The sequence below is a fragment of the Micrasema longulum genome, unplaced genomic scaffold, assembly GCF_059751315.1.
Source record: "Micrasema longulum isolate JH-2025_06_02 unplaced genomic scaffold, ASM5975131v1 h1tg000511l, whole genome shotgun sequence".
Lineage (NCBI taxonomy): Eukaryota > Metazoa > Arthropoda > Insecta > Trichoptera > Brachycentridae > Micrasema > Micrasema longulum.
Genome location: NW_028277708.1, coordinates 695,869 through 721,651, shown reverse-complemented (window position 1 = coordinate 721,651; position 25,783 = coordinate 695,869). Strand labels below are relative to the sequence as shown.

The window sequence follows — 25,783 nt, the reverse complement described above, 5'->3', positions numbered from 1 at the left end:
ATGCTGTTTTATGAAAAAACACGCTAAGTATACTTGAATGGACTACCGTGTTTTGTCTGTAAATTAATTTTTGCTTTGTGTTCTTCCATACAAATGTATTAGAGCATAAAACATGGAAGTCTATTAATTTCCAAAATATACACAAATAAGCGTATTTGTCTTAACTATGGCCAAATATGAATAAAATTATGGAATTCACCGTTCACCGAACCTAATGATTGCAGTTGTTAAAAAAGTCATAGGGTTTCAAACATTTAGTTGATAGGAACATCGCTTTCCTGAACAAAAGTCCAAATGTGACCTACCGTGGTTTATACTCGTGGTAGAGTTTTGATTAAATGCAATGAGATTGTATTGTTTTACTGTTTAAGTGCACCGTCAACCTATATGTGTTCAATAACTTTTAAATTAAATTTATGTACATTATTGTTATTAGAGCACACATAAAAATATGTTTATGTGTGCCCCATTCCAAGATTTAAAATATTTAAAAAAATCATATTGTGTCGTCCACACTAAAGATATGATTGCGTCCACAACGCACGCGCAGTAGTATGCGCATAATGCGTATTTACTTATTGCGCTTGCCCGCATTTGAATTCGAATCCGCGTAATAAATATAAAGTAAAAAGTTCTTAAGATTTCTCGCTCAAATCTTTTCAGATTTCTGACCCATGTAATTCGGCCATAAACCGAGAAACTTGCTTCGAAAGTGAAGATCTGAATAATTTATTTCATTCTATTATATCTTTGAATTCCACGCCAAGGAACTCGGACTTGATAACGAAATTGGATGGTTCATGGTTCATACCATAAAATAATCCTAGATCTCATTACTTAAGTTTACTGTGATATTTAATAACTTGGTAAGCTAACTTTTTATAGACATAGTAAAACTGCAAAGCGTCTTTGACGTGATCTTTCACAGAATTGCGTCATACTAACGTGTCAAGTTTTTTTAATTTTATATATTAAAACAGAGATGGAGACCACCATATTTTTGAGGACTTGCGAAAATCTAAGCATATACAAGGGTCATGACCGTTCAATGGCTGGTTTAAGTGATCACTTTACACACTGTAAAACATTCACAGTCTGAACTCTTATTTTTGCAAAGTAAAAAAAGAAAGCCTTTTTTGATGTTAGTTATATTATATTCAATGAAGAAAATAAGTGTTTTTCTTAAAACATTTTTTTGTTTGCTAAAATACTATCGAAAAAATCCAAAAAAATTCAATACATGTATCGTATTATCAGCGCCATGATTAAACAAAAATTGCAATTTTAAAATTATTCCGCGGGTGACATCACAAGTTTCCTTCGGTGAGTTCTGCTGATTGGTGATCTGGCTTTCCGGAAACTGTAAATCTATCACAACACTTTACCATTGACTATCAAGAACTGATGACTTCGTTAGTAGTTCGCTTTTATAAAATCATTTTTTTCACACATTTTCAAGAAACTTCGCCGTACAAATCATAGCTCTAATTTTTACCGCGCGCAAGAAAATATTTTTTTATATCGTATATCCCGTAGCACTAAACTTCCTTATTGAATTGTTTCATCTACTGGGCAACTCCTAAAAACAGAGTTGGTTTAATGAATATTATTTTTAGTATGTTCAAATGTTTGAAGACACGGACCTTAGGAAATTTACATAGATTACTTAAAAATAAAAATAAAAACATTTCTGTAAAAGTCTATAAACACTATGTAACATTGACCATTAGATAGAATTTCGCCCACAGACAACTATTTTTGCTCACTTACATTAAAAATTCCATTCTATATCCGGACGGTTTTCTGTAAGCGTATGTCGCGGGTTCGATTCCCGACAAGGTTATTTTCAAATAATCGTTTTAAAGGTGTATGGGAGCGATGTATGGACTTGAAAAAACAGGGATGAAAGTAGGTTAAATGCTGTCGAAATGCGGTCTTTCAGGCAAATGTGTGGTAAAACTATGTAAGTTAGATGCACAAATGTAGATATCCGTACATTATGTAAGGCTCTACGCTGATTTGGACAGCGAAAGAACGGCTAAGAATATTTACTATGCAAATGTTGATCGATGCAGAAATAGAGAAAGATCGAGAAAGACATGTCATTACCAAATTCAACAAACACTTGAAGATGGACATGTCAAAAGTCGGAATAATCGGCGAGCGTACATGATAAGATGTAGGAATGTAGAGAAAGCGAGACCTGTATACAAAGATAGAGTGACGTGGCGTTCTATCCTATCTGCCTATCCTTACGGGGAAACGGCGTGATGGTTTGTGGTTTAAAGGTAAATCTACTCATTAATATTTCACCATCCCTGAACTAGCACATGAAGCGTAAGAATGATCATATTGTCTTTGTGTAACAGGCAATCAAGCTACACTGCATTTGGTATATCAGTGCAGTGCCCATTTGCACCAAGATATAATAGTTTAATAAATATTTATGATTAAACTTTGGTACAATGATATACGTTACTTATATGCTATTTTTTATTATTTATTAATTTTAACAATAAAATATAATATATACTCCTAATTGCATGTTCCCGCAAAGGCGAGGCTTGTTAGCGGGTCACATATTTTTTTTTTTTTTTTTATAAAAGGTACTTACAGGTTTAAATAAAGAATATAAAAAACATTTATGTGTACAGTTAAGATTCATTTGTTTTTTTAAATAAAATTTTGATGATTTTTCAAAAATGCATAAATAAAAATCCCTTTGATTTTCATCAGGTATTCAGTTAAAAAGTTTAAGTATTACATTCCCCATTGTTCTATCTTCATAATAGTTTTTCTGTCGAAGCACCGACGATCTAGTGGGTAACTCTGAATTTAAAGCTGCAGTGGAAGAAATAATGATCTATGATTACCTGATACTGTTTGTTAATAGGCAAAACGTTGACAGAGTCAAATAATACTTTATCATTGTCTTTTGCCTCAATCTTTATTTTTACATGTACAATGGTTTTAAAAAAAATGTACTAGTAGGTTCAAGACCCTGTCGGTTTTGTTACAGGGGAATTTAGCTTAAGATGACATACCGGATAAGATGACATACGGGTAATATGTATTTAACCATTAACGCATGAACCTTGAAATATAATTAATGCAACACGTACAGATGACTCTAATAGTATCTAGTAACATACAGTGTGCGCAAATGCGTTTTTCTGATGCGGTATTTCTCAAAATTACCCTAAAAATATTTATTTTTGCATAGGTATTATTTTTAGATTCATATTATACAGCGGGTTTGTGATTATTGAAGTTTTATTACTTTGGTGGATCTTATTTTAGGTGTGTAGTGAAGCAATATGACTCGTGTTAAGATTTTTTGATGAACATAACATACATTTTGTTTCTGTATGTTTTTGGATAAAACGACCTAGATTAAGTTGCCTAAACTGACACACGAAAAAATAACAGAAAAAAATGACAAAAAATGGTTATCCAAATAATGTGTTCAGAGAGGAATACTATCTGATTCTGTTTTCAGTGAAAATATGACCCATTTTCGCCATGTATTATTCCAATACACTACAGCAAATAAAAAATCAAGAGAACATTGCGTTCTTCGTTATACTATATAATTATGTGCAAGGTGGCGACAGACATTACGTCGTCGTTGCACATCAAATATGGGCTATGTGACTCGGAGCACATTCTGAGAAAATCGATAAAAACGATTTTTTTTAAAAACTGAACCAAAAATAACACATCTGTGTATAAACAAAGTAGGAAAAATACAGTGTTTTTTTAATAAAGTAATATATTTTTTCAAAATATTAATTACTTTATGCCAAAAAGTCGCATTTTGATGATTTTTTCAGAATGTGCTCCGAATCACATGGCCTATATTTGACGTGCAACGACGATATGTTAACATACCACCTTACACAAAAACTTTTATTTGGGAATTACGCAAAGAAGAGCAGTGTATTATCTTTGACAGATGAACGTCATCGAATAAGTTTTGTTTTTTAAAATAAATTCTAGAATCCATGTAAATACAAATTAAAAAAATAAAAAATGTTTTTTTTACTTGAATCCGATTTTTCTGCTTTAAATAAAGTAGTCGTCTTAAGCGGAATTCCCTTAATATCTACAAATTAGGTATAATTTATGATTTATTTCATTGATATTATTGTAGTAGTTTGAGATTTACAAATTTCGCAGCCAGGGTATAGCCTAAGTTCAACCGAGTTGCAAAATTTGAACCCGCACTGTACCAGTTGAAACAACAGAGCTTCTCTTGTTGCTTCAAGATTATTATGAAAAAAGAATGGCGAGTTTTTTCGAGAGTAAAAAAGCATTATATAAATGAGGTTTTGATACGAATGAGAAGAACGTCACGATGCAAATGACATTGCAATCTTCATTATTTTGCCAAGAAATTCCGTATTACGAAAACACGTCATTCAAGATGAAAAGCGTTTTTTTGGATTTACGCTGTTCAAATTTATTGTAACAAATAGGGAAAACATTTTTGAGAAGTAAACATGGATGTCAAGGCATTTAAAGGACTTATGATTATTTTTTTAGGGAATAACTCTCAAAGCCTCTATTTTAAAGGCTTGTCAGCAAAGGGAGAGAGAGGTTATGAAAAGAAGTTATGAAAAGTATACCACAACACCCAGACCAGATGAGAAAAAATATTTCTTGGATATCTTCCATGCAACTGGCGAGAATCGAACAATTAGTCGTATAACCAACCATGCCATAGTGGCCACCGTATCATATTCACCATTCTGCCTATGCTTAGACATCTACATTTACTCAACTCTACAATCTGTTGACTTTTGTGAGGTATACTCGCTGAAACCTTTATTGATTTAGGTGAGATTAAACTGGCTGAATTATTTTACCTACTAGGCAACGCCTGAAAATATTTTTTAATTTCCATATAATACTCTCGGGTTCGATTACCGACATGATTGGCATGAAAATATTTATTCAAAAAGGTGTTTTCACAGGAAAATATTCCATAGTCCCTGGACTGGCAATTGAAGCGTAAGATTGATCATCTTTATGTATCAAAAATGATCAAGGTTCGCGATTGATGTACCAATGAAGTGCCCTTTGCACTATTAGATGCGGAAAGGGAATGATGATGATGATATAATACTTATTTTTAAACCAGTTAAATCGAATGAAGAGTTGAAGAAATTATCAAATTTAAAACAATTTAACGTCAGATAAAATCGTTGCATTTTTGTAAAATTTGGTAAAAAACGTTAGAAAAAGCAACTTCTTTTGCTCGTTCTAATAGCTGAGACACTTCGCTTGCAAATGAAAGTTTCCGGGTTCGATTCCACAAAATAAACACAAAAATAAATGTGATTTTGCTCATGCTTCACCACCGTAATTAGGCTTCTTAGCTTATTGTGAAAATAATAATAAATAATAAAAACGCAACGAATATAAAACAAATTGAAATCAACTAGGTATGGACAACTGACCCCTAGAGAAATGGGTTTAACGTTTTTTTGTAAGCACCATTATTCTCTTACAGTTGATACCAAGGATTAATCGGATTTCTGGGTTTAACGAAAACATTCCTTGATTTTGGTAGGTATTATGAATATATTCTCTTAAGGTTGCTATTTCTTGTGTCGTAAGTGTTTCTTGATGACACTTCAGAGCACATTACAGTGTCCATAATAGGAGCTGATGGGTTCCGGTATTTTGGAAAAAAGGTGCTAACGATACACAAGGCAGCACCACAAAGGAAATCTATATGCTTTCATGACACATATATCCTTTTTAAATTTACATTTGCATACTCAAAAACACGTTTCTTTTGTACTCCAATAGGTTTATTAAAATTAATAGTCATTTTTACGATAGAAAGCGTAAGTTTAAAAACATGTTTTGATTTTTAATATTCCATAAAACGTTTTAATGTCATATTTTTTATATTACATTTATCGACATTTAAATCTAAGTTATGTTCACACATAAAAACAGAAAGTTACCCATTAAATCACAATTTCAAATATTTATTTAAGAGGAAATACCAAATTGCTGTCTCAAATTTTTTATCAGTTTCGTGTTATTATTTGATACAAAATTATTTTTATTTAAAATTAATGAAATGATGTTCCAATTATGAGCATGCTCAAAAATGTTTTCCTTCTCTGTTGTGATAAATTTTAGTTTTAACTTCCCGGGAAGTAAAACCTATTTTTTTTTATGTAGATTTAAGTTTTATTTTTTTTCCAGCTATATTGATGGAGAAAAAATAAGCACGACAAGACGGAAAATAAATTTTACTTCAGGTAGGTTAGTCAACGATAAAATGCATAAAAATACCCTTTTCTCAAATGTTTTTTTCCAAAGAAAATCCCGGTATGGCGACAAAAAGCCCACAAGTTTCTAACAAATAGGACAGCCGTAAAACGTAAATAATTTTCACAAAAGTACCGCTAAAATGCTCAGATACAAAATATAGTTAGTTCTTCTTTTTATCTTGAACGTTTTTCTAGTCAATGACACCCTATATCACATACATAATGTAATTGATCAAGATTCCTATTATCAAAATAAGAGTCATTCTTAAAAAAAAAAATTTAAAATAAAATGGCGTCGCATATTAAATTAGATGCATTTGCCAATGTCATGTTGAATTATTGTATAAACAAACTGGTTCGCTGTACGCAACCAGGCCTAAACGTTGGATTTGCAACATAAAAATGGGTGTATAAATTAGATTTTTTAGGGTTGGAGCTCCTACTCCAATTGAAATTGACAGAAGAAACGATTAAAATGTTACCACAGAGATGAGGAACATTTAAGAGAAGGTAATATATAAGTCTAGGTATCTACAGGGCTTATGACCGGTCAATGGCTGGTTTAAGTGGCCACTTTACACACTTTGGAACATTCACCATTCTGCCTATATTTGAACATCTATATTCCTTCAATTTTGTCATCTGTTGATATTTGTGAAGTTGAAGAGCTGAAACTTTTATTTATGCGGGTGAGATTCATATAATTGAATTTTTTCACCTACATACTAGGCAACGCCTGAAAGTTTTATTTTTTCAATTTCTATACTTCTTCATGGACCAGGTGGGTTTATCAACAATATTTTGAGTTTGTCCATATTTTTGTAGACAAGGACTGGATTCGACTCCCTGGGGAGCTGTTTATATTAACATATTACAACAGAGATGAATAATATTTAATAGAAGGTAATATAGAAGTCTAGACATCTCATCTAGATCAGTCAGTGGCTGGTTTAATTGGCCACTTTACACACTGTGTATTATTCACCATTCTGCCCATATTTGAAGTATCTAAGGTGTTACAGTACTGTACAGATATGAAAACATAATCAATGAGGGAAAGGACGTTATGTAGAATTTATTTCTTGAAATCTAGCACATAAGTGGAAGTTACAATAATTAAGTCTTAGATTTAATACGTGGGAAGACATCACTTGGCTAAGAGAGTGTTAACAGACGCGGTAGTGCTGTACTGTAAACTATAGTAGTATTTTTGTTAAATAATAAAAAATGTGTAACACTAATAACAAAGTTTTATTTTATTAATAATTTCTAATGAAGTGTTACGAAGTGAATGCCGATTCAATTAACAAGGAACGATTCAATTTACTGCAGGACGTTGCTCTCGTGTTTTGTAGGAAATAATGTGTTTAATTCAAAAGAAAACGCTGAGTTTCTTCTTGGAGTCTTGACACTATATTTGAGGTGAAATTATTTATCACGTACGATCAATGAAATATGAACCCCACATAAGTAACCAACAAAATGATTAGCAAATCGTTTCTGAAATTTTAGCTTGTGATAGTTATCATCAGCATCAGCATTCCGATTCCGCTTCCTAGTTGGAGCATATGGTGTTCACAAAGATCCTCCAAGCATCTTTATCAGCTGCCAGCTCCTGTGCATCGTCCCAAGTCAGGTTTGACTTCCGTAGATTTGACACGAACTGCCGACGAACATCCAGGGGTGCTATTCTGAACCACTTTTGTGGCACGAGAAAATAGGTTTTCTCGTGTATGTAAATACACGAGATAAATGACCATGAAAGCGTTTGGAATATCAGTCCAGGACGTTGAGAACCTGATGCCATGTAAAGTATCTCTTCGTTCTAGTAACGAGAGAACCCTTTTAATACCCTGTCATCGCTCTATTTTTTTTGCCTCCTCTTTCACAGTAGTAGCCGCTCGATTGTGTAATAATCTACCCACTAATGTAAGAGACGCCCCTTCTTTATTTACATTTAAGTCAAGATTGAAATGTCACTATCTAAATATTTGAATTGTTTCTTTATCCTTCTTCTTACCTTCCCATCCCCTCTCCTTCATAGTATAGTGTTATTTTAATATAAAAATATTTATTTTTGTTAATCTTTGCTTTTAATTTTTGTATAAAATTGTAAGATTCAATATGTCCATGTATTTATAATTTTCTCAAACTGAACGGTTTGGGTAGGTAGGAAGAAATTGCCTTAAGGCAATATGCCCGCCCTTATATGTATATTTATTGTATATGTATATAAATATAACACCAGACAACAAAAACACTATCATATTGAAAAAGCAAAGACAAACACAGGACAGTCAAAAATACTACATAATGGACTTAAACACTACAACGACCTACCTTACTACTTGAAAACTTTTAATGGAGACAAATTTAAAATCAATCTGAAAAAGCACATGATGACTGAACTAACTAGACTAGACGAGACATAAAATGACTAGACAATATTAAATTTCTAATGTAACCCTAACGGGTTTTTTAAAATTGTAAATAAATAAAATTAAAAAAAAGTGTCAAATAAAGTAGGCAAGGGTGGTAAAGGCCTTCAGGAGGCATTCGCAGCACATGGCCAAGCCAACCGTATCGCCTCCGCTTGATGACAGTTGTCACCGGAGTTTGCTGTGTCCGTTATCTTAATTCTTCATTTTTAACAAAGTCAAACCACCGCACACCCAAGATTCTTCTAAGACACATATTCTCAAAACTTTGAATTTGGCTGTTTTGGGCTCTAGTGAGGTGCAACGATTCGCATCCGTAGAGGAGAATAGGTGTTAGGCAGGAGTTATATAGGCAGTATTCGGTTTTTACTGAGTAAATATCCGATCTTAAGACTGCCTTCATACTGTTAAATGTAGCGCCTGTTATTCCTAGCCGCACTCCCAGTTCTTTTTTAAAGCTGCCATTTTCCGTAACATCTACTTTTATGTATTTCAAACTTTTGACCGTTTCGATGATGTGATTTGACAGTCAGGGGATTTTGGGCATCAAGGCATGAAGTGTTTTAAAATTTTGATTTTTAAACCCATGCATACGGAGTACATGTTAAGGCTATTTACAGTGTCTCAAAGACCCCTGACTAAACGTCAATTATAACTGTATGTGATATATAATATAATTTTATGTGATTGTTATACTTCATGTTAATATGATAATGTATGGTTGAAAGTCATTCAGCAATGATTTTTGCACCAGACGCTAAAAAGGGTTACAAAAACGGGAAAATGGATAAAAAGTGTAGTTCAGTAAAACTTGCAGTTAGGTGGGGTATGCAAATAATTTATGAGATTGGCGTAAATGGATGACGTCGGCATAGTTGAATGACGTCGGCGTAGTTTAATGACGTCAGTGTTACTCGGTAACCATAGCGAGATGATTTTAGACAAGCTTGTTGATGTGGGCGTTGCAGGATGACTTAGATGTGGCTGGATGATTTTGGCATGGGTCAATGACGTCATGCATCAGCGTAGCTGGTTTAGCTAGAGGTAGCAGGGTGACGCCGGCATAGATAGTCAAGGTCATTACTGCGAAGCTCGATGATTTCAGTATATAAAGTTGTCTGACAGTAAATTTGTTGTTTCAAATAGGGTATAAGAAGGGTAGGTGGGTGACATTTTTAGCAATATATTCAAAATTGTTTTTTGGAGAATGGCCAATGGCTTTGAAATTTCCTCCAAACAACCACCCCATCCTTTTACTTCATATGATGCAACCGATTGCAACAGTGCAAATCATAACGATTTAATCGATTTGTAATATAAAACACTTCTCAATGAGTAGAATAATATCAGTTTTCGGAGTTTTTTGGTAGTCATAGAAATATGAGATTCCCACCTAAGATGGCTGTCAATCACTATTCCCAAATATTTTATTTCATGTAATCTTTTTAAGAGAGAGCAAGTGCACGGCACTTTATCTTTTCTAAGAAATTTGGTTTATACCACATGTATGAAGCATTACATTGAAATATGTGACTGGTTGGGTAGTGTAATGAAATGATTAATATGAGTAGTTACTGTGTGTCAATTAGCCCCTTTATTTTTACCTCGTGCGCTTGCAATGTTTCCAAACCTATTAATTTCAAGCTCAGGTTAGTCAACGTAATGTACCAATTTCCTTCTTCTTGGAAAATTTGTTGGGAACGGAGCTAAAAATAAATTCAACACGTGATCCTGAACATTTGACAAGGCGTTCGGTTACGCGTAAGTTTTCATAATATTTATTTGCTCAATAAATTGTTTGTTACAAGAGTAGAATCTTCTTATGTGAAGAAAAGGTATTTTCAGCGCCTTATCCATAGTCCTTGGACTAAACCTCCAAATGACCTCTTAGTATCATTTTACCATATATATATATCTCATTTACGGAAGACTGCCCACATTATGTAAATATTTGTCATCAAAAATTGTCATGTATGACTACATTTGTCAGATGGAAATGACGTCATCTGGAGATTAGAAGTCTTGACATTTGTCCGCGTGGTGACGCTCGGCAGAAAAACAATGGCTGATGTAAGGATTTAAGGTCCTTAATTCAGTCCTAAATCCACTCAGAATGCAACATGAACAAGATGTAATCATTGAATGGACAAAGTTGTCCTAAATTCTCAATGCGGCGATCTTTCCAGCTTTTTGCAACTAAACAACAATATCACTTGAATAAATTTTATGTTTTACGTAATTTAGGTCTAAACGTAAATTCATGAAAGTTTATCTAAATAGGAATATTAATAGTAGCCTAATCAAAAATTTTATAAAACTTGTTATTTTTTTTATACCTAAAATAGAAGTCGGTTGTTCAACATATACATCGATAACTGTATGAAAGATTTAAAAATGGGAGCGAAAATGAGTGGTCTTTTGTATGCGAATGATGCCGTGCTTTTTGCTAGCAGCAAAGAAGACCTGCAATTCTAGGTAACAAAAGTCTACGATGTATGCAAGAAAAGCGATTTGCTTATGGATGTTAATAAATCGAAAGTGATGGTTTTTGAAAGGGATGAAAATATAACTAAATGTGTGATCAGTGTAAACGGAGATATTCTGAATCAGGTAGAACAATTTGTGTACCTGGGAAGTATGTTTACTAGTGATGGAAAGACCGAGAAAGATATTGAAAGGAGGGTGAGTGCCAGGAACAGGGTGAACGGTGCACTGAAATGAATTTTGGCAAACAAATGTTTATTGCAGGAAGCAAAACTAGCAGTTCACAATGGAGTTCTAGTGCCATCTCTGATGTATGAGAGCGAAGTAAGGAATTGGGAAAATAATTATGAAAGTGGGTTGAATGCGGTTGAAATGCAATCCCTTCCAAATGTGTGATAAAACAATGTATGACAGGTGCACAAATGTCGAGATCCGTGAAGTGTGTAAGGCTGAGACATGCATTATCGACAGAATCAAGAAAGGGGTGCTGCGTTGGTTTGGACATGTAGAGCGAATGGACAGCGAAAGAATGGCTAAAAGGATCTACGATGCGAATGTTGATGGACGCAGAAAACGAGGAAGACCGAGAAAGACATGGCACGATCAAGTCCTTCAAATGCTTGAAGATGGACATGTGAAAAGTAGGAATAATCGGCGTGCGTGCATGAGAAGATGTATGAATGTAGAGGAAGCGAGGTCTGTATGCCAAGATAGAGTGTTATGGCGTTCTTTCCTCTCTGCCTACCCCTACGGGAAAACAGCGTGATGGTTTGTTTGTTGGTTTGTTTGTTTGTTTGTTTGTTTGTTTGTTTGTTTGTTTTGTTTGTTTGTTTGTTTGTTTGTTTGTTTGTTTGTTTGTTTGTTTGTTTGTTTGTTTGTTTGTTTGTTTGTTTGTTTGTTTGTTTGTTTGTTTGTTTGTTTGTTTGTTTGTTTGTTTGTTTGTTTGTTTGTTTGTTTGTTTGTTTGTTTGTTTGTTTGTTTGTTTGTTTGTTTGTTTGTTTGTTTGTTTGTTTGTTTGTTTGTTTGTTTATTCAATTATAGTCCCCCTTTTCTGGAATTTCCTGAATATATATTTTTATAAAGTCCGCTAGTAGACCACTTTTCTATTTTCTGGGACTATTAAGGTGTTTAAGGGTAATGGTTTTAAAGATTTTTTTTTTTGATATCGTTCATTTTTGTCCGGTTAGCAATCCATACTATGTAGAATTCGAGTAATCAATAAAATTAAAAATATAATATCAATTGGTTGATTGATTTGGTGTTTATTTTGTAGAACTCCATATTTAAACTTACAATTCAGAAATCAAACACTGATTTGAGTCTAGAGAACACTTTATTTTATTTTTACAAATATAAAAACAAAAATTTCGTGACAATTGTTTTGCCTTGTTAGGGCATTTTCAAACGAATGAAAATAATAGATGTATTGAATATTTTTATAAAGATAAATAATTCAAGGTACTTAAGTAAAAATAAAAATAATGTTGTAAACTATAGTATTTTTGAATACTGATAGAAAGAGTAAGAAACGTGACCAAGGAGAAAGTATGGGATGTACAGAGTGGATTTATGAATGGTAGAGGATGTATGGATCAAATTTTTGCATTACGCAATATGACAGAAAAGTTTTTGGCGAAAAACCAGAAGCTTTTTTGCGCTTTTGTTGATTTGCAAAAAGCATTTGATCGAGTTGATAGGAAAAAATTATGGATGGTTCTATCGGAGTATGGAGTGAGTGACAACCTTGTCCGCGCTATTGCTTCCTTGTACAAAGATAGTGTAGCGTGTGTAAGGGTAAATGGGTCATTAACTTCCTGGTTTGACATCCCTAAAGGAGTCAAACAGGGATGTGTAATGTCACCGTGGTTATTCAACATATACATGGATAAATGTATGAAAGAATTGAAAAGTATGGATGTGGGAGCGAAAATGAGTAATTTAACTGTCAGTTGCCTTCTGTACGCCGATGACGCAGTCCTCCTAGCTGACAGCGAAGAGGAACTGCAATCCTTGGTTACAAAGGTTTACGAAGTGTGCGAGGAGAGTGATTTGCTAATGAATGTGCAAAAGTCGAACGTCATGGTCTTTGAAAGAAATGTAACTATGACTGAATGTAAGATTATAGTAAATGGAGATAGTTTGAAACAGGTCGAAGAATTTGTATATCTGGGTAGTATGTTTACTAGAGATGGAAATATGGACAAGGATATTGAAAGGAGGGTTAGTGCCGGTAACAGAGTTAATGGTGCCTTAAAGTCTGTCGTAGCAAATAAGTGTCTATCGCAAGAGGCTTAATTAGCAGTTCATAATGGAGTTCTGGTACCAACCCTAATGTATGGAAGCGAAGCATGGAGTTGGAAAAAAAGGGACGAAAGTAGACTGAATGCTGTTGAAATGCGATCCCTCAGGCGAATGTGCGGAAAAACAATGTATGATAGGTGCCCTAATGTCGAAATTAGAGCAGAATGCAAGGCTGAGTTAAGCATTATCGACAAAATTAAGAAAGGTCTTTTGCGATGGTTCGGTCATGTGGAGCGAATGAATGATGAAAGAACGGCTAAAAAGATTTATGATGCGAATGTGACTGGTTGTAGAAGTCGAGGAAGGCCGAGAAAGACATGGCATGATCAAGTACAACAAATTCTTGAAAGTGGTCATGTGAAAAGTCGGAATAATCGACGTGCGTGCATGAGAAGATGTATGAATGTGAAGGAAGCAAAGGAAGTGTGCCAGGACAGAGTGGTGTGGCGTTCTATCCTCTCTGCCTACCCCTCTGGGGAAATGGCGTGATGGTTAGTTAGTTAGTTAGTTAGTATTTTTTTCTGAAACCCATCAGCAGTCAAGCAGCTGAACATTATCACTTTGGAGATTGACATCTCTCACATTAGTGAAACTATGTTTATGAGGCAAATACTCTTGCTATTAGAGAGTATTACACCTTAATAATGTCGAACCATTGCTCAAGGGTTCTTGGTTTGTTATAAAATTCCAATTTAACGTCTTAAATTCTTTGTTATTTGTTATGTTACTTTGTGAATAAATAATTTGAATAACTTTGAATTTAAATAACTAATAAATACATAAATTCTCCATTACTTATTGAACACTTAGCTTTGCCCTTAACTATTGGTTTTTCATACAATTATGATTAACGTACATGCTGAAGTTCATAAGATTATTTTAATTTTTGCTTAAGTACCTTGAATTATATAACTATGTAAGAAAATTCAATACATATTAGTTTAAAAATACCCTAACAAGGCAAAACAACTGTCATGAAGTTTTTAAAAATAAAATAAACTGTTCAGTAGACTTAAATCAGTGTTTAATTTCTTATATTATAAATTTAATATCAATTAGGTTTGAATAAATCAAGACAGAGAATTAAAAAACCTCACCCTCATTAGCGCCCTTAGTTTGACCCTGTACATGACAACAATAAAACAATAAATATTTTTATACGATAATAAAAGAAATCCTCCCTAACTGTACACCGGCAACACATGTGTCTTTTAACCCTTTGCTCCCGACGGTACAAATTTGTCCTGGTGTAAAATAACTCATATATCTTTTATATCAGAATGCATTTGATGTAACTTATTACTAGATACCAAACTATATACAAAATAAAAAGGCTGAAATATGCATACAAGTATGCAAGCGAAGTGCGATAATATGCAAAATGAAATAAATAAAAAAATCACGGTTTTTTTTTACTAAAAAAAATTGAAAGTGTCTTCAATGAGCCAAAATATTTTTATAAATTAAAAATGATCAATCTTTGTCCGCCGAGGCTACCAGGCTCAGGCTTACACATAAGTCTCAAGATACAAATATAACTATTCCGATATGAATATAACGCACTTTTAAAATACTGAATGGTTTATTTAATATTCCGACTGCAAACATATACATACATATTTTAAAAAAATAATCTAACAAACACCTCTTGATATTTCTTCACGTAGCCTCGGAAGTAATGAAATTCTTTTTATTTATTTATTATGTATGCCGACAATTAAACATGAATGAAACCTGTGTAAAACACCAATGTAGAGTTTCAACAATAATTTTCAAAATAAACCTGTATAAATGAAATCAATATTTTTATAATTATTACATTAATTTTAAAGTCATACCCTAACAAATATTTTTTAATAATGGAAGGTTTTTCCCCAATATAACCAAAATATTCCTCTAATATACCCAGTATACCCTAATTGAATTTTAATTACTCTACTTATTTTGTCTTGTATAGAAATCCACAAACATAAAATAGCAATTATTTTTAGAAACTGGAAACTTTGTAAATATTTAAGTTAGTTTGTTTGAAAATGTCCTAACAAGACGAAACGCGTCACAATATACCCTTTGTATATTTTATAAAAAATCAAGTTTTATTTTGGATACATTACCAAATTAATAATGAAATTCTGTTCCTCGGTCATCATATTACTAATATTATGGTTTCTGGGCAACTCTTTACAGAACGATCTATCAGGATCTAAATAATCTTTGTTGAAAATAAAATACCTCGCTTATCAATTAAAAAGCAAATAATAATATTTTATATTTGTATTATATCTTTGTTCAACCTGGATGCCATGGTGTTTGTCCATTATATTTATTTGTCTCTGCTATTGCTTTTATTGTTTCGTTTCTAGTATTATATTCCTGTATCTATATGATGTTTATTTTTATTATTATGTAAATATGGACTCTGTCCGCGTATTTATCAAAATAAATTATCATCATCATCATTACCTTTCCGCACTTAATGGTGCATAGGGCACTGCATTGTTACACCAATCGCAGTTTATCTTAATCATCTTTGTTACACGAAAGTAAGATGATCAGGAGTACGCTTCTGGTACCCTTCCAGGGACTATGAAATATTCTAGTGTAAAAACATCTTTAAAAAAAATCAAATTGTCAACCATGTCGGGAATCGAACCCGAGACCTCTTGCATGGTAGGCAAACGTGCTGACCACTGCACCACGAGGCCGATTTATTAAAATAAATAGTTATTTAAAAAAAAAGAGTGTCTTCTTTTTTTCAATACATGTTAAAGCTTTGGAAATGTACATACATTTGTACGTTACCATAGTAAAATTATTGATCAAACTAGCAGGCAACAGTCAAATATTGCTGAATGTTAAAAATTCATCCCCCCGGGCCTCTTTTTATTGATCCTACGGGCCTCAATTGATATGCTCTTTAGATTTTAGTTGATAGGGGTCTCAAACACCTAGAAATATCGCTCCTTTGGGCCTCATATTTTTTTTTGTTGTTTGTAGTAATCAAAATTCAATAAATAATAATCTGTGACTCAAAATAATGGTTTAAATACCACACAAAATTAATCGCACATAATTACCTTTTTAACAATTAATTAACCGCACATAATATTTAATATCTAAACAAAAAGATCGGTTAGTAAGCGATAAAAATTGAATAGTGAATAATCTGTAATTTAAAATAATACCTAATATTCGGGCGTTGGCTACCGTTACATGCTTGTGATCGGCTCGACGGGCATAAATGTATTTTTCCTCTTGCCCTTATTAAATCGGCCCTATGGGCCTCAGTTAATAGGAATCTATGATGCACTATATAAGTTCTATAATATAAGTTAAAATCAATATTCATGAATTGATAAAGGGCCTCTGAGGGATTATATTATAAAAATGGCGCTGTATAAATAAAAATGATAAAATGCATACTTTTTTAAGGATGATTAATTATTTTCGCAACGTAACAAATAATTAAATTTAAGGGAATTTATAAATATATTCTAGGAGACTTTAAAATTTTGATGCAAATAACTATTATCTCGATAAAATTTAAGAGAAAATATCATAAAAACCAAAGTACATTCAAATGTCACTATATTTAAGTTATCCTCTGATTAAAGTGAACTTTCTATGGGAAATTTCAGAAATAAGACTCAGTTGCAACTGGTATGTACCAAAATAAGCATTCGACATCGAATACACCTGCATGGGTATTTATTTATTTATTTATACTTTTACATTGTTTGTATTCTTTTTTTATACAGAATAATGTTCCCTCACTGGGGTGTCCCATGCCGAGGGAAACATTTTACAAAATGTGAAGCATACCTAAGATTAGCTATTTAACAAAGTTAACATAATAATAACAATAAAAAAAACCAAATTAATCCGATGAACCTAATTATAATTAACATAAGAAACAATAAAAAACAAAAATATTCACAAAAAACACAACCAATTTATATAGACCAATTTAAAAAAAATCATAAACAGTGCATACATTTCACCTATTTGGCTTGATCCACTCATCGATCCGTGCGCAACCCACTTCCACTATTCATTTCTTAATAGCAATTTAATATTTTGAGAACTTACTAATTGTCCTTATGGATAATGGAAGTAGATTGTAGTAGGTGTAGTGGTCAAGACGCTTGACTCACACACGGAAGGTTCCGGGTTCGATTTTCGGCGAGAACACAAAAAAATAATGTGATTTTTCTCAAGCCTGGGTGTTCGGTGATGTAATTCGTTATTGTAATTGGGCCTTCTGGCCTGTTGTGGTGCAAAAATAATTTTTAAAAAATATTATAAAAAAGACAAATTAGTAAAAAGGGTCAACAGTCAACACATATCACAAACGACTTTCGATCTTTTTGACTCGTTCCTTTGCGTTAGCATCTATTTTTAACGGCAATAAAATACGAAGTAGGCAAATACTCTGAATTAGCCGATGAAAATAATAAAGTGGAAGAAGTAATAAAAAAGTTGACATTTTGCATTATCAATGTGAAACAGAAGCACCAGACGTGCCTCTAATTGAAATAATATTTATATTGATTTATTACTTCGGAACATTTAATGAGACCCAATAAGGCTCACATTCCTAATCAAAATATAAATAAGTTGTACCTTGGATTAAAAGATTTTACAAGAACACAACGCGGCGGTACACCCTCAAAAGACAAAAGTCTTTTATTTTAATGCGGATATCCGGTTTCATGGCAAGAAACAATTAATTGAACATGGTCACGTATTAAAGTAATTAAATCCGCTGTTTATGTTCAATATAAATAAGCAAATAAAGGTTTATTAGGTACCTAAAGTAAATTTGTGAATGCTTTTCCTGAGTCACTTCTTTATTTGAAGTTGAAATGAATTAGTTTTTAGCATCGATTTTCATTAGTTTATTTTCATCATAAATACTTTTTCTGGATTTGTTTTTTTTTGTAATAATTTACTATCATTTTTTTTACAAAGCGTAAGACTGTACACCTTACAAAAACATGATAAAAAAGCACAATATACTATTAAGGTCCATATAAACAATAGTAAACAAAGACGAAGAAGTCACTAATACACATTATGATTTATAGTTAGAGAGGAAAAGTCTTAAACTGGTAATCCCAGCATGGAAAATATCCACTTCTCTCGGTAGGCTGTTAAACAGACCAATTATTCTCCCCATAAACAACGGTAAATTTGTCCTGCATTCTGAAAGTATTTCAAATGTATTTCCTAGTATTTTTGTGATTATAGCGAACTTCTTTTGAAGGTAATATATAAGTCTAGGCATTTACAAGGCTTATGACTTGTCATTGGCTGGTTTAAGTGGCCATTTTACACACTGTGTGAAATACACCATGTTTAAACATCCCCATTTTCTCAACTTTTCCATATGTTGACTTTTGTGAAGTAAAAGAGCTGAATCCTTTATCATGTGGGTGAGATTCACCTCCAAATAGTGCTTTTTTGCTTCGTGAAAATAACGATTACGCCCACAATTAAACTTTGTTTATGCTTGACTTAATCCCAAGACAAATTACAAAAAAAAAACGTAAATAGAAAAAATGTGATGGCTCACATGTAATAATTCCACGTGTTACATATTTTATTTATTTATTTTATTTTATTTGGGATTTTTACAGCTATTACATAAACAAAATAAGTAGAAAAATCTTAACAATGCTAAAGCCAGTTAAAAAAATCCACTGTTAATATAATGACACATAATATATAAGAAAAGAAGTTTAGTAATTGTATTTGTGTGACGTTTGTATTCATGTGTATGTAAATGTGTGTATGCGTGAATGTATGAGGGAGAGGATACATGTGCGTGTGGGGATGAATGAGGGAGAGGGAGCGTGTGTATGGGTGCGTAAGTATATAAAAAAAAACAGTTTAAAACTTGTAATTGTATTAAAAATGGTACAATAAAGAGCTTAGTAAAAAGTTAGAAACCTTTTAGTTAAAATCCAAATCAAGAAATGATATAAATTGTTTTTTTTTTTTAAGTATGTTAAATTTCAAAACCGTATTCTGAAAAAAATTCATTTTATTTTAAAATTTAACTGATACACATCGAATAAATAATGAGCGACGAGTCCTATACAATACGGTAGGTAACCACAAAATGCAGTAAATACGAAATAATGACACCAATAAAATAAGGTTTGACAATACGCGAACGTTGATTTAAAACGAACACACAAATGCATATTATATGCACCTACATAATATTTAAATAAGAATAACATATAAGTTTGATAGAAATGATTCGGATTATAAAAGTTATAAAAAGTCACAAACAGTTGGCCCGCGGTACAGGGATACATAATTATATCAAAAGATCTTCTCACTATAAAACTTATATTTGTTCAGGGATAGAGAGCAACGGAGAGGAGGATGCGGACAAAGACAATTTATTACCTATGGCAGTTTTGTACATAACTTATATTTTATACTAATTTATATCCATTAACTGTATTTTTGTTTATTTTTCCTTTCTATACTAGCGGGACCGACAGAAATTGTTCTGCCAGAACATTGACTTTCTTGCTATTACCTTAAAAAAATATTTTCATTGATAAGCAGGTACCTAGGTACTTGTATATGATTGAATTCCAAAACTGAAAATTATTAATATTCAAATATTGAATTGAAGTAGGTACCTAGGTACTCGATTATGGTTAAATTACAAATTATAAAATAATTAATTTTCACACATGGAATTCTTTTTGCAAATGTCAAATTTGGCACATAAGGTAGGAATGCGATTTAAAAAAAAAAATTGAATGTCAGTTAATATTATTTAAGACCTACAAATAATCTAGTAAAAAGAAATAAATGGGAAGAATATATGAGGAATATAAGGAAAGAACCTGATTGGGATCCATAGAAAGCGAATGTTGTTTGTAAACATTTAAAAACAAACTTTTTAAACACAAAAAAAACAACATCCATCCATTTTTGTGTATGCATTCTCGTCAAATGCAACCCTGGTAGAACGATGAAAAAAAAATATGCTTCTAACTTTTTTTTACAGATTTGTTTGAAAATGTTATTATTTACGAACACGCGCAGCTTGAAGATCTACATTTCTCTGAAAACCGCACGTAAATCAGTTAAGCCATTTAGGAGGAGTTCAGTGACATCACTCGCACAGAAGAATTTTATATACAAAGATAACATGTAGAATTAAGTCATTCATGTAATTTGTACTTACACCTACTCATATTAAAAAGATAAAAACCTGCTGACATACTGGTCCTGCAGTTTTTCAGTTTAAAAAAATTAATCGTTTACTCAATCTATATTTTTGATGAATAACATAAAAAAATGTTTCCCTTTCTTTTTATCCTATCATTAATGCCGTTTTGAAAGATTTAGACTCATTAAAAATATTTTTGATAAAATTATGAAGACGAATCAATGAAAAATTTTAGACCTCGTTTTGGCTTATCACATCCATTAAAACATATTTGACGGTAAAATTTTAGCCGGTAAATTACTAAGAGTAGAATAATTTAAATTTACAATGCTTACGAGAAACAGGTATTTAAAATTTATGTTTGATTCCGAGGTACAATAGCTCTTTTTCGACCTTAATAATTAAAGTGGTAAAAGCCATACATTTTTTAATATGTACCAGCGGATTTATTTTGAGGCATTCATAATTATTTTTGTAGAAAATGGCTTGAGTCGGCAAGCGGTGCTTTATTACCGTGTTTTAGATAGTAAAATGGTAGGCACTTAATCATGTTTAGTGCGCATACTAGGTATAAATGAACGTTATTTTGGTAGGTTAGTTTGAAACTTGCCAAAACGTTTATAAATTAGGCGATTGTAATATAAATCTTAAAATGTAACCTTAAGCAAAAAATACCATATTTTCTTTTACTGATAAAATTGAAAAAAAATGGTTTTTAGATTTATTTTTTTATATAAAATACAAGTAAACGTTATTGAGATGTAATATGATTCGTACAAAGCTTAGAAAAAAATAATAATTACGGTATTGTAATATTAATTTTCAAAAGCAACTAAAACATTTTCTTTCTCGTCATGTTAAAATTGTAAAAATATAAAAGTAGTCAGTTGATTTTTTTGTTTTACAAAAAAAAATAACAAAATAACTTTTATAAACGTATAATTTAAGCACATAGGTTACTTTGAAGCTTAAACATTTGTTTATAAATTACGAAAAATTTATATAAACTTTTGAAGGTACGTAACCCAACGTGACGCATTTGTTTATTAAAGATTAAAAAACTTGCATGTTCTTATGATGAACCCAAATATATTTGGCCATTTTTAATGAGTTGTAAGTTATAAGAAAATGGAAATAAAGCTGTGGTAGAGCTAGGTGCGAACCTCAGATCTTTGATATTTGAGTCCGCAAGACTAGCCACGGGACCATTACCCGATTGGTTTTTAAAATATTTATACATGTTTGGACCCGTGTTATGTACAAGGCTAAAGTACTCGAAAAAGTTAGTTAACCAGTGTTGTAATATCTAAGAACAATGGCGCGTGATAACTACTTTTAACGACTATGTTAATATTTGTTAAGGATATTTCATCTTTCCTGCATTCTGTTTTAGAATTATGGCGCAATAAACTTAAAAACGGGCACTGAAAAAACTGATGTTCGATACTCTGTAAAAAAATATCATCGCATGGACAATAGTCATAATTTGTTAATTTAAAGCCTTAAATATTAAAAACCCGATTGTTTAAATTATATTATTTAAGTTTATTAAATATGTATATGTATATATATATAAATATGTATATGTATATATATATAAATATGTATATATATATAATTATGTATGTATATTTAAAAATGAATAATGTTTTAATAAACGATACTGAGGTTTATGCGGGAAACTCCCAAAAAATGGTTATAAATTAGCTGATTGTACGGAAATGGAAAACCTTTTTTTTTCTTTGGGTCAATAAATTGTGAAAATACAAAAGTCTTGTTACATAGCCTTTTTTATTTAAGGTGTCAGAAAGCCAATTATAATAGCACCTGGTAAAACACCCATCCGTGTGCTGTAAGCGTGACGTGAGACTGACATTTTATAGTAAGTTTATGTTGAAGTAGGTTCAGCACTTTACAAAAATAAGCAACATGCTAGAAATTATTAGGCCAATTTATAAAATTATTCAAAATTACTTTTATAATTAATATTATAACATCTTTTTCAAAGATGGTGAATGGTAATTATATTTATTTATTCGTGCATTTCATAATATATATATATACAGTTTTTTGTTCACTTTGCCTAGCTGTGTGAAACAGTACTTATGATTTTCTTGTTGTTTTACTGTAGAATGTTTTATTATTTAAACTTTCTACTGAATATGCTGTATAATTTTTAAGTTAATTTTTTAAATATAAATCTTGTATAATTTTTTATTTTTTTGTAAATCTTGTTTTTAAAATTCACGTTTAAAAAAAAAAAATTAAGCCAAATATGTTTATATTATAAATGTTTGTAAAAGGCAGATTTGCCGTTTATGTTAATAAAAAAAAAATATGAAAACCGATACAAAATAGGGAATTTTGTTTGTTGAAAAAGCTGTATAAACTAATTTAATTTTTCCTATTATCTGTATGAAATAACACAACAATTTTACTGATTTCGCATGTTATAGAATGAGGTTTTGAATAAGTAATTGGTATTAAATTTTTTAAAAAAGCTTACATTGTTATGAAGATAAAAAAAAAGAAATACTAAACAAATATCTTTGTTGTTGTTAAAGATAACTATTCGTGCTCTTGTTTGCGTTCTAAGTTCAATCAATTCAATGAAATCAATGTTTTTACTTGCACAAAATCACTTAGCCAATTTATAATAATATCATTTTGTAAGGATCTAAACGATTTTATCAATTATTCAGCAAATTATATAAATTAACTAATGTTAGTAAATATGAGTATATAATCACTTACCGACTTTTTTAGTCTACCGGTTTCAAGACGTACCCGTCTCTTTGTCAGGACACACACTACGCCAACATGCGAATACTAAAATACATATCCACCTCCACCATCACCTTAATATATTTAGAATAGAATTTTCAAAAATACATACATCACATGCAGATTTATAGAGATGTCCAAACATGCATTAAGCTGAACAAAAAAATATTTAATCTCATATTTGAAAATTTGTAGAGAGTTGAAAAGGAGGGGGGTAGAGGAAGGGGTTAGCCAATTGGTTGATTTTTAATTAAAAAAGGGGGCTGTACTGAAAAGTTATTAAAATATTTATAAAGGGAACATAAGTTATTAAAGCTTTTTTAATGTGAAAAATCTCCATATTATTGAATTTAGGTCATATTGAATGATTTTTTTTTACTCCTTTATCTTTGAAAAATAAGATATTGATGTTATCGGGTGCAGTAAGGTCGATTCTATGTTCTGTTAAAAAAAGTCAGACCGCTTTCATATAAAAAACTGTATTAATCACCTCCGGAAAAAGGTGTCGACCACAAAAACGGCATTTCTCAATTTGCAGAAAACACCCACAAAACTAGAAAAATCTTACGGTACTTTAAAAATCTTTTAAACTGGTCAAATACACAATAAGATTCTTGTTTTTAATATATAAAAATAACTTACGTATTTATTGTATATCGTTTGTTAATGTCAAAAACATTCAAACTATTGTGTAGGTTTTACAATTCACTCTTTTCAAAAAATGGTTATTATCTCAGTTTCACTTTTCTATGGCTGGCTGGCTGCTCTCTGGATAAATACGTTCATTTGAAGTTATAAAATGATTGGCAAACTCTGAAAAATTAATATAATTTAAACATCTCATGTGTTCTTTAATGCGAATATTAAAGCTACCTGACGTTCTCCCAATGTGTTTCGATGGGCACGAGCTGCATTGGAGTTGGTAAACTCCCGAATCGTCAAATATATAACTTTTACCTGAACAATTTATTAGTAATTTTCCAATATTATTTTTAGTGTAGAATGCAGGTTTTATATTTTTTGGTAAGAATTTTGAAATAAAAGTTGAGGTATTACTTGCATATAAAATTTGTCTCCGTTAACAAGTATTACCATTATTTTAATTAGCATTTATAGGAGGATTTTTAAAAATTGTTTTTTTTTTTTAGTTCTCCATTTAAAAGGGTATTAATTAATTTGACGGTAAAACCGTTATATAAAGCTATTTATTTAATGGTATCAAGTTCAATTTCATAATCATTTTTAGATAAAGGGACACTAACGAATCGGTGTAATAAATAAATAAAAAATAAAAATAAATAAAAAATAAAAATAAATAAAAATAAATAAAAATAAATAAATAAATAAATTTATAAATTATTATAGGAATAAATTAATAAACATAAATTTTAGTGAAAGTCATTTTGTTAGAATTACATTATGTATACCAAAGTAATTTACCGCAGAAGTTAACTCAAGAATGTAGATATTTACTAAGACGCTATATTGCATAAACTTTAAAAGGATACGAACTTCAAATTACCCACACACGCTATATTACTTCATCTCAACTGCCTTCAGGTGACATCATATCAAGTTAACAATCTCTTCCCTCGATGAAGGATCCTTTAAGGAACTTTATAATCGTCTGTTGTTTAATGTAGTCATGTGAAATCTTGGTAATTCGTATTTTAATCATCCTTATCTGCGTATGATAAAATGTCAAAACATACAGTATTAAAAATCTTTAATAATCGTAATATAAAATAAAATTAAATATTTTTCACCGCCACATATAGTTAAATAGACGGCTTGTTGGTGCTGGCAATCTTTTACAGTCAAAACAAACATAAAAATATTATATTCATTAGTCAGTAGACGTATAATTATTAAATGTATTATTGTATGGTCCTAATGTGTGTAACATCATTTCTCTTTACATCAATCTTATTAACCTTCTGAATATCTCACGGAGTCAATCCATCATCTTTGAATGCTTCACAACAAGAAAAGGATATTACCCAAAACAGTTCTTTGTTTATTTATTTTATGTGTACTATATTTAATTAGTTATCGAAAGTTTGAAAACACTTCACGTATATTTATAATATATGAGATATGGAATTTTTATACATAAATGTACCCGTATACGTTCATGCACACACGTTGATATAACTTTGTATTTAGGTATTAATAATAAAACCCAAGAATCGACTATGTATTAAAAATCACATAGCAGTTAAAATAACATGGCTGCTAATAATATAACTTCAACAATGGTACGTCGCACTCTTGTGGTAAAA

The 25,783-nt window shown here is 31.4% G+C and overlaps 1 protein-coding gene and 1 non-coding gene across 6 annotated transcripts in view; both read right to left on the bottom strand.

Annotated features, from left to right (window-relative positions):
• LOC148280910 (uncharacterized) overlaps positions 1 to 25,783 on the bottom strand; it is a 150,053-nt gene that overhangs the window by 97,682 nt on the left and 26,588 nt on the right. The gene's annotated exons all lie outside the window — the stretch shown is intronic.
• Positions 16,149 to 16,221, bottom strand: TRNAG-ACC (transfer RNA glycine (anticodon ACC)). The gene has a single exon. It is a non-coding gene; the product is annotated as a tRNA-Gly (tRNA).